Below are 14,381 nucleotides of genomic sequence, written 5' to 3' on the forward strand. Positions count from 1 at the left end.
AATACATAAAACTAATCAACATTCATCTAGCAGTTCACAATTAATAGCTCATGTAATCTGGAATAGAATCAGAATTCAGAGGTATCTCTATGACTTGGAAATAATGGGCTCAATTCAATAAGAAAGTATTTATGTGAAATGTCCAAAATAGATGAATTCATAGAGACAGAAAGTAGATTGATGGTTGCTAGGGCCTGGGGGAAGCGGGGAAAGGGAGTGATTGCTAATGAATTGTTTCTTTTTGGAGTGATGAAATGTTTTGGAATTAATTAAGGGTAATGGTTGCATATTTTGTGAATATACTAAGGCCTACTAAGTGTACACTTTGAAAGGGTGAATTTTATAACTAGTTATATCTCAAAGTTTGAAAAGACATGTATGGCTAATAAACTGGGAATAGAACAAAAACTTACGAAAAACAGAAAGAAACTAAGTATAGTAAGGAGGTTTTATCTTGCACATGTAGCCAGGTAAAGCTAGTTGCATTCCCATTAACTTATGCATTAAAAATGAACAATAATAAGAGTATATTATCTCCATTATTGTTTAGCACTGTTTTAGATATTCTAACCAGGACGTATGTTTTAAATACTCTAACATAATATATATCATATTTAAATACCAGAAAACAGAAGGCAATGTTATACTCAGTGCAGATGATTTGATTGTCTCCATAGAACACAGAAAAGAATTAAAACATTCATTTTCATTTTATTTTAAGTTTAGCTGACAATGTTTCATTAGTTTCAGGTGTATAACATAGTGATTTGAGAACCCTATACGTTGTGTTGTGCTCACCACAAGGATAGCTACCATACGACACTATCACAATACCATTGACTGTATCCCTTAGTTTAGCTTTCATCCCCATGACTTCTTCATTCAAAATGAAAACATTTAAATTTGAAATTGAAAGAATTCAAAAAGGTAGATGGATAAAAAAAAGAATTGTTTAAAAAAATCAACGGCTTTCCTATATGTTATAAACAAACTAACATAACAGAAAATTAAATGGAAAAGAGAGCTCATTCACAATAACAGTCTAAATAATAAAATACTCAGGATTTAAATTAATAAGAGACGTGCAAAGAAGAATTCTTTCATGGGTCTCAGAGATGGGCAATTGTAGGAAATTGATGAAAACGATGTCATGGTAGAGAACTTTACTAGGTAGAGAAAATCTTTTTTTGGGTAGAGAGTCCAAAACTTCCATCAGATTTTCAAATGGCTTTAAGAAACAAGAAGGTTTATATGTCATTGTCCATAAAGCATCAGTGTCTGTAATAGTGTAATAAGAATACATTGAGGAATAAGCAGAAGAATAACTTGGTAGACAGATGAGTTGGAATTGACAGATAAATGTAACCATATAGAAAATTTAAAAATTATGAAGTAGTATAAGTATTTGGTTTGTGATAAAGGTGACCTCTAAAATAATAGAAAAAAAATGAATTATTAAACACATGCTTTTAAAGAAAAAAGATAATTATTTAGAAAAAAATAAATGTATTTTCTATTTCTTTCCATATACCAAAATTTCAGATTTATTAAAGAGTTTACATAAAAGTTAAATCTTAAAAAAAAGTATTAGAAGAAAATTTAGGTTAATTTTTATGTAATGTATGTCTTGAAGAAGGCCTCAAACCATTATTAAGAAATGAATGTTCTTCTGAGTACAGGAAAATATAGGAACTTTATGTAGAGTATAAAAGGCAAATAACAAATTGGAAAAAGCATGGCAATATATATGACAAGGTTTAATGTACTTAACACGCAAAACTCTAAAAACTTCTAAGAGAGATCAAAAGAAAAGTGATCAAAGGCCAAGAAAAAAGCAATGTCTAAGAAGAAATACAAATAATCAGTAGACATATAAAATGTTCAAATGTACTATTGGTCAAAGAAGTTCAAATTTAAATAGCAATAATATAGCACTGGCTAATATTAAGAAGTCTGATAATACCCAGTCTTTAAGGCTGGAGTTAGGAAATAGGCTTTTCTATTCATAGACTGGTGATCAGGGTCAAAAATTGCCATCACGTTTCTAAATGGCAGTTTGCCAATATCTACCAAAAGCCTTAAAAATGGGGCTAAACTTGGGGCACCTGGGTGGCTCAGTTGGTTGAGCGTCGGACTCTTAATTTCGGCACAGGTTGTGATCTCATTGTTTGTGAGACTGAACCCCACGTGCTATCAGCACAGAGCCTGCTTGGGATTCTCTCTCTCTCTGCCCCTACCCTGCTTGTGCACGTGCTCTCTTTCTCTGTCTCTTAAAATAAACAAATAAACTTTAAAAAATAAAAATTAAAAAAAAATTGTGGGTAAACTTTGACCCAGTAATCACTGTTCTCAAAATGTATCCTAGGGAAATGATTATGTAAATACTCACAAATGTATATTTGAGAAATGTCTCTGCAGCATTTTTTTATAACGGTGGCAATTTTAGGCAGTATTAAGTAGGTTACATGAATTATGGCTGTGGCAACAGTAATTTCCCAAAATATTTTCAAAAAATATTCCCAGTCCAGGGGTGCCTGGGTGGCTTGCTCAGTTAAGTGACCAACTCTTGATCTCACCTCAGGTCTTGATCTCAGGGTCATGAATTCAAGCCCTGTGTTGATCTTCATGCTGGGTGTGAAGTCTATTTAAACAACAACAAAAAAATTCCAGTCCCGTTCGCTCTTCCTTAACCTTGTCTCTCCCCCATTTACAGTTTGAATCTGTTTTGCCTTGCCCTGAACCTAGGTAGGACTTTGTGGCTCTCTCACTGAATAGAATATGATGAAAGTGATGTTTAAAGGCAGTATCTGGCTCTCTTTTGGAATTTTTCTTCCTCAAAACCCAGTCCATTGTGTTTCCATATTGTGAGGAAGCCCCGCCTCCAGGGCAAGGTCACCTGTGGGCATTCTAGTGGCATCTAGTGTTCATGTAAGCGAATGAGATTTCAGATGAAACCAGCCTCCAGCCTTTGAGCCACTACAGCTGATTCAGAGTAGAGAGAGAGAGAAGTCTGCTGAGCTCTTTCAAACTGCAGATATGTGAGCAAAAGAACAATTGTTTACAGTCACTTCATTTTGAACTGGTTTGTTACATGGCTATGGTACCTTGGACAGTATTGTTACATCTAAAACCTGCATATTGTGAAGCCATTTCACATGAAAGTATACAGGAATAAATATCTTAAAAATATAAAGATATTTACAAAGTCGCAACTTGGAAAAAGTTCATAAGATCATAAGAATATATATACATATATATATATAATTACATTTTGTATGCATGCACAAAAAATGCACATAAATATTCAACCAGCATATGTATGCATAGAAGAGGTTGGTAAGATATTTACCAAAATGGAAATGCTGGTTTTCTTCAAATGTTTGGAATGAAGGGATGATTTATACTTAATTTTTATTCTTACTCATCTTGCTTACTTGCTATATTTTCTAATTTTTCTTAAAGTGGATATCGATCATTTGTTAAATAAAGATGGAACAAGTTTGGGCTTAAATTAGTTAACCGATGAAGTACAAAATATAGAGGAACCTGGCTCAATAGCTGTTCATTAAAAAAAAAAAAAAGACAGGAGTTTTAGTCGATTCCAAGTTCAAAATCAGTCAACAGTGTGCTGTAACTGCCAAAATGTTTGTTAATGGAAAATCAGGTAGCAGTTACCAAGTTTGAGAGTCCAAAGGATCAGAGACAAATAGTCCTATTATATGACTTTGAGGTACTCCAGTTTAAGGACAGAAACTGCATTTCTTCCAGAAGAGACTGACCGGGATGATGGTATGTTCTGGAACAAGGTTATATGAGGGACAGTAGAAACAATAGGGAATCCTGTTATGCTAGAAAAGAAACAAACGGGTGCCTGGGTGGCTCAGTGGGTTGAGTGTCCAACTCTTGGTTTTGGCTCAGGCTTGGTTCATGAGTTCAAGCCTCACATCAGGCTCTGTGCTGATGGTTTGGAGCCTGCTTGGGATTCCGTTGCCTCTCTCTGACCCACCCCCACTTCTCTCTCTCAAAAATAAATAAACATTAAAAGATATATTGGAAAAGAAACAAACACAATTGGTACAGGTCTGGAAAAGTGGGGCTGACTTCATCTGGATAATTTTAGAGAGCAAGAATTAAAGACGTTGAGACAGATTCGGCTCAGTTGAAGAACACACTTTCAGTTAAATTGAGATATTCCAAAACTGACCAAAGAATGTAGTGAATCCTTGTCTCTGGTGTTGAGGTCCCTGGATGTCAGGATGTTTAGCTAACTCTCTATTTCATGGTTTGGGTAGGGGAGGGTCTAGCTGGATATCATCTAAAGTCCTGTCCCTGCCAAAATCTATAAAAGTCTCAGTCATAGCATCAGAGCCCCAACAATACACTCTCGGGGCAATATTCTGTAAAGTCACTCCTTAGCTTACCTTTTCCTAACAGGCTAGTTTTCTGAATTCCCAGTGTCTGCTAATTAGCACAGCTGAGCCAAGTTTGGCAGTGATTTTTCTCAGAATTAAGGACTCCTACTTCTGAAGATGATGTGTGTTTTAATTAAGTCTCCTCATTAAAACTTTCTAGCTTTGATTGTCAGTGTCTGTCTCCATGCAGCACATAATAGATATTTGCCCATTTCTTATGTAATCTGATTAATGTAGACAGCTCATCTTAGTCACTCAGCCCCACAAAGTGAATTTTAAGCCTTTTTTTTTTTCCAGATAGGCTGAGTATAGATCTGTTTCTTATATACTTCCTTTAAGTGGGGTTCCTGACACACCTTAAAACTCTAGTTAGCTACAAACACAAGATTTTATCAAGTTCGTTGAAGGAAAAAAGATGTATTTTCTTCTTTCTCTACCAGCAATTATGAGAAACCAATTAAATGGAACATCTGAAAGAAAAATACATTTTTTTTAATTAAGAAAGAAGAAAATACAGAAACTCTATGGGTTTTGTTAAGACCCATGCAATTTTCCTGTCATGAGAATCCCTGCCCTCTCACTCATGTTTAGCTAGCACTGGTGGATTTCAGGAGGTCTGTATTTATAATAAAGTGTCAACCTACCTTACTTTGCTAAAGCATAGACACAGGTCTCTACATACTTGATATTTGGACCAAATGGTCTTGCTTCCATTACCTCCTTCCGTAGCTCTCCTTTGATCTCGAAAACAGGAGGTCATGAGTGGATTGTGATATTAAGAGCATGTTCCCAGAAAATACATGGTTCTAGTCTCTTGACTTTCATCTAGATACATTAAAATAACTGGACCCAGCATATGGAACTGGAAGGGTATTTTATCGTATCTACAAAATAATTAAATTTTATTTGTTAAACTATATCTAAAATAAATTTAGGCAGCTCAGAATAATATAATTCAAACAAAATCTTACATAATAGCAGAGAAACTCTGTGTATAAAATTCAGGAGAAAATAAAGATACAGTATGTAAAATAAAGATACATTCTAGATCTTTAAATATTATATACATTAGAGATATTTAAATATTCCATTTACTAGAAATGGTGTCTCTGTAGAATATATCTAATAAAACAAAGAATTTCTGTGGAAATATAAAAAGACAAATTCCTACTTAGAAGATAAATAATAAGAAAAAAGAAGAGATATATAAATGTATGGTATATCTGTCTTCACTAATCATTTGGAAAGCCTTTTCAGCAAAAAGTCACAGTGTAGACTATGTTCAGGTGATCTGTACTGCCTATTATCAGTCAAGATATAAATCACTTTCAGTTAAAATTGTTCCCAGAAATAATCCATGTATGGCTAACTTTTGCTTTACCAGTTGTAAAAATTCCTGAACTACTTGCCAAATTGGTGAAATGTCCTTTTCCTTGCAGGAAATTCCATATGCTGATATATGGCATATATAATATATATATATATATATATATATATATATATATATATTATATATATGGCATATAAAATATATATATATATATTATATATGGCATATATAATGGTATATGGGCGAGGAGGACTTATCTTATGGGTCTCTTGAAAGGGACCCATTCAATAGGACTTATCATTCAATTCCCACCAGTGAATTCTGTTCATTTGGTGGGTAGTCCTTGAATGCTATTACTTTTCATTGATCAAGCACCAAAGAAATTTTCGTCTCCCCATAAGACATATAGAAACAAAAACAAAAAATCCCCCCCCCCTTAATAAAGGAAAAAACCCCTACATTTTAGCTTAATAATGTTCTCTAAGCGTGAAGGATTAGAAGATGAACACAGTAATAGAACCCAAAGTTCTCTTCATTTACCTGAAGTATGCCTTGATTGCTGAGTTTGGGAGAATCTCAAGCTTGGAAGTCAAATTTGTAATCATCACTAAGCATATGATGGGAAATCCTGACCCTGTTTTCAGATCTTGTCACCTGCCTCTGACTTCTCTTCACCCTTACTCTTCGTCTAGCACAGGTTGTAGGAATGGTTGAGTGTGTGGGTTTTGGGTTATGATGACCTGGGTCCCATTCTAGCTCTATCACTTACCGGCATGTGAGTTGGACAAGTTGCTGAACATTCTTATGTTCTGGATTCTTGATCTTTAAAGTAGGGATAGTAATCCTGCCTCATGATTTTGTGAAGATTAATAGACGAGTGCTAGTAACAAGCTTAGTGAAAGGTCTTGTGGAGGCTATGGTTTGGGACTCAATGATGATAGCCACCATTGCCATTATTACTTTAACAGTGTTTGGTGTAAACAAAGGAAAGAAATAGCAAACCTCGCTCTTTGTACTGATTCTGTTTTCCACTAGTTTATGTGTTATTGAGCAGAAAATTTCTTTTCTGTGTGTTCTGTGGTTGCCGTTGTTCATTTGTATGCATTTCAGCATTTTTTTGGGGGGGAGAAAAATGTACCAGTCTTGAAGATTCAATACATGGAAGTGTCATCTTCCAGCCATAGCCTGAAGAAACTATTCGAATTCACAGGAGCCACGTGTCTGAAGTCTGGGAAGTATACCTCTACCATAAGACTTTCCTTATAGGCAAACCTTGCAGATACTGCAGATTTGGTTCCAGACTACCACGATAAAGTGAATATTGCAATAAAGTGAATCAAATGAGTGTTTTGGTTTCACAGTGCATATAAAAGTTATGTTTACACTGTACTGTAGCCTATTAAGTGGGCAATAGCATTATGTTTAAAAAAACAATGTGCATGCCTTAATTAAAAAATACTTTATGGCTAAAATTGCTAACCATCATCTGAGCTCTCAGCAAGTCATAACCACTGATCACAGATCATCATAAAAACAGAGTAACGGTGAAACAGTTTGAAATATTGTGAGAATTATCAACCGAGAGACACAAAGTGAGGAAATGCTGTTGGGAAAAAATGGTGCTTGCTCGACACAGGGTTATCACAAACCTTCCGTTTGTGAAAAATGGAATATCTCTGCAAGGCACAGTGAAGACAAATTCAAGAAAATGAAGTATGCTTGTATTTAATGACACAAAATTTTCTCTGCCTAGTAAAAGCATTTCAAAGAAAACAAAAGAATAATTTGTCTCTTCTGAGGAAATAATTTATACATTATGATTTCTTTAGTTCCAAGAAAACACAAATGCCATTTGCAGCAAGATTAAGTGAAGAATCTAGGTTCAGCTATAAACTTGTTGATAACATCAATGATTCCCAAACTTGGTAGTTCATCAAGATACTCTGGGAAGATTTTTTAAATAAGGACTTCTGTAAAATCATGATTCTTTGGGAGCTGGTGAGGGGCAGGAGGAGGTGGGAATGTGGTTACAGTGTGGCCTAGTGTGGATCTTGCACCCGAGGCAGGAGGGTATGGGAATACCAGATAAAGACTAAAGCTAAGAACATCTCAGATTCTGAGACCCATCGCACATCCTTCCTATTGCTCTGATGCTCTGAGTTTATCCCAATTTCTTTGAATTTCCTCAGAAAGAAAATTTGACAAAGCTATAGACAGTTACTCAGTGGCCCAGTTGTGGTCATTAGTTTTGCAGCTGCCACCAACACATCTCTCCAAGGGTAAGAATCCTTAGGCTGTGAAGTATTTTGTCCAGAGGCAGCATGAGAGACCAGGAGGCACAGGACCAGGAGTAGGCAAATGTGCTCTATGTCTGACCAGTGGACTCAGGTGAGTAAAGTAGATGTAAGCATCTACTTTCAAGATGTCTACTTCACTCTGAGAAGATGGATGGGTTAGGGAGGGCTTAAAGGATTATTCTAACACAGAAGGCCCATCTATACAACTTCCCAAACTGTTAACCCTCTTTGGTGTTTTGAAGTCCTAATATGGCTTCCAAAGGAGATGGTTTCATAATTCTAAGACTGTTTGAAGTCAGAGGGCAGTTGAATGGCCTTTGTTCTGTGGTACTTGGAAAGAAGCTATACTTCGTTTAGTTGTCCTTATTTCAGTAAATGCAGGGGGATCATACGTTCTACTCTGCCTGGTGTTGGAGTGTGCAAAATGGCGACAATACTTTGCCGTAGCTTTCATGAAAAGGTGGAGTCTGGTTCCCCATTCCTTAAATCTAGGATTGGCTTTGTGGCCTTCTTTGACATATTGAATGTAGCAGAAATGATGAGTTACAGGCCATATGATTTATGAACCTAGGCATCAAGAGGTCTTGTAGCTTCAACTTTTGTTGCTTGTAGACACCTGTTGCCACCATGTGAGTGAGCCAGCCTGATGGATAATGAGAGCTCAGTGACACATTTTGTGCAGTATCCCTGGGTGACAACAGCCAGACATAGAAGTCTATAGTGATTCAAAGACCATCTTAGATTATTCAGCCGACTGGGATGTGTTGCTACATGTGAGCTATTATTGTTAGCCTTTATCTCTCCAAATGATGTGATTTTTTTTTTTTTTACACCAGATACTATGTATTTAAAATGTATTTTTTGATAGGGATTAAGTGCTTTCCTTGCGGTTCAGGGTCCTTGCTTGCCTGTATTTATCTCAAAAATGAAAAACGCATTGCCAATCCCACCCCATCCCTTTTTGCGTCTTGTGAGTTGTTATTTCTTTGGTGAGTCTGATTGAGCTGAAGGCAAAATAGCAGTGGTGGCTCATCTTACTATAAGTCTTCTGTCATGTATTTCTTGTGTGTCAGAGTATAGTTTTGTTCTGTTTTGTTTTTCAGAAAAAAACCCACTCATTTTGAAACAGACTAGTTTTTGCTTGTTTGTTTTACAGATGCTTTTCCTCTTTCAACTGAAACAATATCTTGGACTGATATCTCATCTTACCACCTGACTCTAGTTTGAAAATGATGAGACTTGCTCCTGATTTGATGTTGAATGATTACAAAACTATGATAATTTCAAAACTATTGGATTATGGGGATCGAAAAGCTAATGCTGTTTTCAAAGAAATACTTCTGAATATCAGTACTTGTAGATAGAGCACAATGTAGTTATTCTATTAATAAATAAAGTGGCTAATGAAGCGTCGTACAGCACAGTGAGAATACATTTCACAAGGGCCTTTTAAAATGATTGTATAAAACAATTCAAAGAAAAGAAACCAAACTATGCTTTGTAATATATTTTCCCAAAGGCATATTCATAACATTTATAAAATACATATTTTTTGAGTTGATAAATTGCCCTAAACACCCTCTGTTGAACAGGCTGACCATGGGCAAGACTGTGATGTTGACAGTTTGGGCCTTGGCTTTCCTCCCTACAGTTGGCATCCCTTGCCAAGTGGAGGATAAATAACACACATTCAGGATAGGTCGTTTTCTGTCTCTCTCTCTCTCTTTTTAACTGAAAATGTAGCAGGCACAGAGCAAAGCTTTCAGCAAGTATAATGTGTTTATAGTAAAATAATCTTCTTCCTACTGTAGATTCTTGGTTCCCCCGGAAGTAATGTCTGCAGAGCTTCCTTTATATGTCCTTCTTCTGCATATGCATACATATTGTATATACATGTTGTATATACATATAAATGATGCTTATCTTAAGCATTAAGAATCTCTTGTCCTTCAAATGGTTCTCTCCTTTGGACAGCTGTCTTCACCTTTGTTTATCTCAGGTGCCTCATCTATAATGTAATTAACCCAACTTCATAGAGTTAGTTTGGGATTAACTGGTTATTATTCATAAAGGCCCTGGAAGAGTATCTGGCACAAGGGAACCACTCTGTGTTAGCTGTTATCGTATTCAGTTTTGCCCACCATCTTGCATCATTGATTGACATAATTCTATTTTTATAGGGGTATTTAAATTTTGAATCCAAATGGTTTCATCTCAAAACAAAAGATCTATGGTAAAGACTGTAAGAAGCTTCACACATAGAAAATTCTTACCCAAGTTCAAGAGGCTTAAAAATCCTTTAGGTGTGAACTTGGAATATACAGTTTATTTACTACAGAGCAACATTTACCTTTCGTTAGATGCCTTTGTTCTAATGCTAAATGCCAGAGGAAAATGAAGTCATATAGATAGGGACTTTCTTTGTCTTTACTCATTTTTTTCATTTATTCATTTAAAAATATATGTACTGTATACTTTATATCTGACACAAACCCAGGTGAATAAGAGGCAAATAAAATAATCACAGTTCCTATCATTGTGGAGTTTACAGGATGGTGGGGACAAAGTTTACCAGTGAAATATTTACATATATATTATAACAAAAGGTGAAATGCAAGATGTATTTGTGTGTATATGTATCATCTAGTCCAGTATAGGGTGTGATGGAGGCCCTTTTCAGTAGAATTTTGAAGGAAAAATATTTTGATCCAAGAATTTTATTTCAAGCCAATTTGTCATTCAATTCTGAAGGCAACTGAGAGTTATTTCCTATTATTGAAAGGTTTATGAGATATACCTCTCCTATACTTTCCTAAAACATACTGTTGGATGACATATTCCAGCAGAATCTCTCTCTCATTCTCTCCTTTTCTTGACAAAGCCCTACTTCTTGTCCATACAGAGATATGCAAAATCAATGTGGAATATGCACACAAATTTTTATTTACTTCATCTGATTTTTTACAAACTTGGGCTTGTGTTACTTTCTGCAACTGTACTTTTAGTTGCAGTGTGTATTGTTAATACTAATTTTAATTTTGTTAGGCTTGTAGTATTTCTATGAAAATAAAAACAATAATTTCAGTCCTCATAATTTATTTCTTCTTTCTCATATTGTTATATATTTTGATGTAAACCGTTCCTATTAGACAACATTCTGCAATGAATAAGTGTGTGCATCTATTTAATTTTTCACCTGTGCAAGTATATCTGAAAAATGTCAGATCTTGGATCGCTATGTCAGAGGTTTTGCTAATTTTGATAGTTATTGCCAAATTTCTGATAATAGTAATTGCCCCAATATATATCCTAATCAACAATATATGTAGATGCCTGTTTTCTCATCATCTTATGAATAGAATGTTTTCTTAACCTTTCAGTTTTTGCATATATGATAAGATAAAGTGGCATCTCAAAGTAGTTTAATTATACTTTTCTTACAGGTGAATTTGAACATCCGTTTATGTGTTTAAAAGTTACTTGTAGGGGCGCCTGGGTGGCTCAGTGGGTTGAGCGTCCAACTTCAGCTCAGGTCATGATCTCACGGTTTGTGGGTTTGAGCCCCGCGTGGGGCTCTGTGCTGATGGCTCGGGGCCTGGAGCCTGCTTTGGATTCTGTGTCTCCCTCTCTCTCTGCTCCTCCCCTGCTCACATTCTGTCTCTCTCTCTCAAAAATGAATACATTTTTTTAAATGTTATTTGTATTTCCTTCCCATAACTTTTGCCTAATTTTCATTTTTAAAATTCATTTTTTATCAACTAATATATTCTAACAAGAGTAGTGCTTTGTGATAGAGCTACAAATATTTTTCCTGGGTTGCCTTTTGGGTTTATTTATGGTATTTCTTGACATGTAGAATGTGTGTGTGTGTGTCTGTGTGTGTGTGTGTGTGTGTGTGTGTGTTTTAATGTAGTGTAAGTTACATTACTTTAGTAATGTAGTGTAAGTTACATTACTACAAAGAAAAGTCCTCCTTTTCTTTGAGGACTCTGGCTTTTGAGTGATGGTTAGAACATCCTTTTCTATTCCAGGTTTATATGTGAAGTTTATATGTGAAACTCCATAGCTTTCTCCACTACTTTTATAGTTTTTCTTTACAACTACATTTTTGCTTATAATTATTTCCTGTGAAATATGTCAGAAAAGAATCTACCCTAATTTTACTTCAGACTTCTGGGGGGAACAGAAATCAGAGTCCAAGTCCCATGAAGTCAGTTGGGCTCTGGTATGTGCCTAGCTTTGAAGTCTCAGAGGATCAGCTAAAAGTGAGGGTGAAGTGTGTATAAAGAGGCCTAATGGAGACCGAAGTTAGCTCTGAAGCATTTCCAGTTCTGGGAGTAGATGAAGATAATCCCATGTTTATAGCGCCCCTGGCAGAAACATAAGATAAATCACTTCCGGAAGAAGCTGATGTCATCTTAGGCCCCAACTAAAATTAGTTACACAATCAATTTTGCAAATGCAATGTCTGGAACAAAATAAAAAATACCCGAGATATCAAGGCAGGTGAGAAAAGACTGATTGAAAGAAACAAAAAAAAAAACCAAAAACAAAAACAAAAAAAACAAAAAACAAACAAACAAAAAAAAAAACCCAGGCAACAGAAAACACTCATCAAAGACCCTGAAATAACAAGTTTATTGGGCTAAAGCATAATTATTTTAGGACTAACAAATATGATAACCAAATTTAGACAAAAGTGGTAAAGATTTGACAGCATATTAGATCCAGATGAGGACAACATTTGTGAACTAATAGGTCAGAAGAAAATATCAGAATAAGCATGGACAAGTCAAGACTGAAAATAAGTAAGAGAGTGTATGGTACATGAGTGGGGCATCCTAATGTAAATAAGCTTGTTGAGAGAAAGAGAAGAGATGGTATGAGATATTAAGAAAAATATAAGAAAGGATGCTGTATTTTGTCAAATGCTTTTTCTGCATCTATTGAAAGGATCCTATGGTTCTTATCCTTTCTTTTGTTAATGTGGTGTATCATGTTGATTGATTTGCAAATATTGAACCAGCCCGGCAACCCAGGAATGAATCCCACTTGATCATGGTGAATAATTCTTTTAATATACTGTTGAATTTGATTTGCTAGTATCTTGTTGAGAATTTTTGCGTCCAGATTCATCAGGGATATTGGCCTGTAATTCTCCTGTTTAGTGGGGTCTTTGTCTGATTTGGAATCAAGGTAATGCTGGCCTCATGGAATGAGTTTGAAAGATTTCCTTCCATTTCTATTATTTGGAACAGTTTGAAAAGAATAGGTTTTAACCTTGCTTTAAATGTCTGGTAGAATTCCCCTGGGAAGCCATCAGGAATGAAAAACAAGATAAAAACAGAGAGGGAGGCAAACTATAAGAGACTTTTAAATAGAACAAACGGAGGGTTGCTGGAGGGGAGGTTAAATGGGTGACAAGCCTTAAGGAGGGCACCGTTTGGGATGAGCACTGGGTGTCATATGTAAGAGATAAATCATTGGGATCTACTCCTGAAGCCAAGACTGCACTGGATGTTAACTAACTGGAATTTAAATTAAAAAAAAAAAAGAAAAATATAAGAAAATGTTATATGTAGCTGAATAAAAAAAAAAGATGAATTTGAAAGCGGCGATGATCACAGGCAGGTGACTTCTTGCTAGAAAAATATGTGATCTCATAGATAATGAAATAGTAACTTCAAAATGCCAACTGAAAATCTCTTATTGAGAGAAAAATTTCTTTGAGGATGAAAGTTAAGTAAATGAATTTTTGAATGCACAATAACTGTGCATTTGCCATCAGTAACCCGGGCCCCAAAGAAAATGCTAAAAGGGTTTTTATTCAGGCAAAGGAAAATTTTTTTCTGATAGAGATCAAAGATGCACGAGGAAATAAAAAACAATGGAAATAGAAACTATATGGTCAAACCACTTTAATCTCCATTATTATTTTAGCCTAAGTTTTATAATAGATCATTTCAGTCTGACTGACATTTTTTTTTTCATGAATTCTCCAGCAATTTCCTAAGAAGATCCTCAAGAAAGTTCACGGGAACAATAATTGACCAGGATATTGCTCAGTGTTGATCATTCTGGGTCACTTTTATCTAGCTTTTCTAGTATGTGTATTCAGCAAAAAATTTATGGAATTGAATATTTAAATATTATTGGTATTTTTCTTTCCATGTTTTCCTATGGAGACTTCAGCCGTGCACCTATTGGCTCATTTTGCCTGTCTTTTGTATTTATTACATCTAATTCCCCTCAACTTTGTTTACTCCATTGCTTTATGTTGGATACTTAAATGTGTATTCTTTATGTCACCATATTGTCACCAGTTTCTCTTCTCCTTTGTGT

This window comes from Leopardus geoffroyi, chromosome A2, assembly GCF_018350155.1.
Source record: "Leopardus geoffroyi isolate Oge1 chromosome A2, O.geoffroyi_Oge1_pat1.0, whole genome shotgun sequence".
Lineage (NCBI taxonomy): Eukaryota > Metazoa > Chordata > Mammalia > Carnivora > Felidae > Leopardus > Leopardus geoffroyi.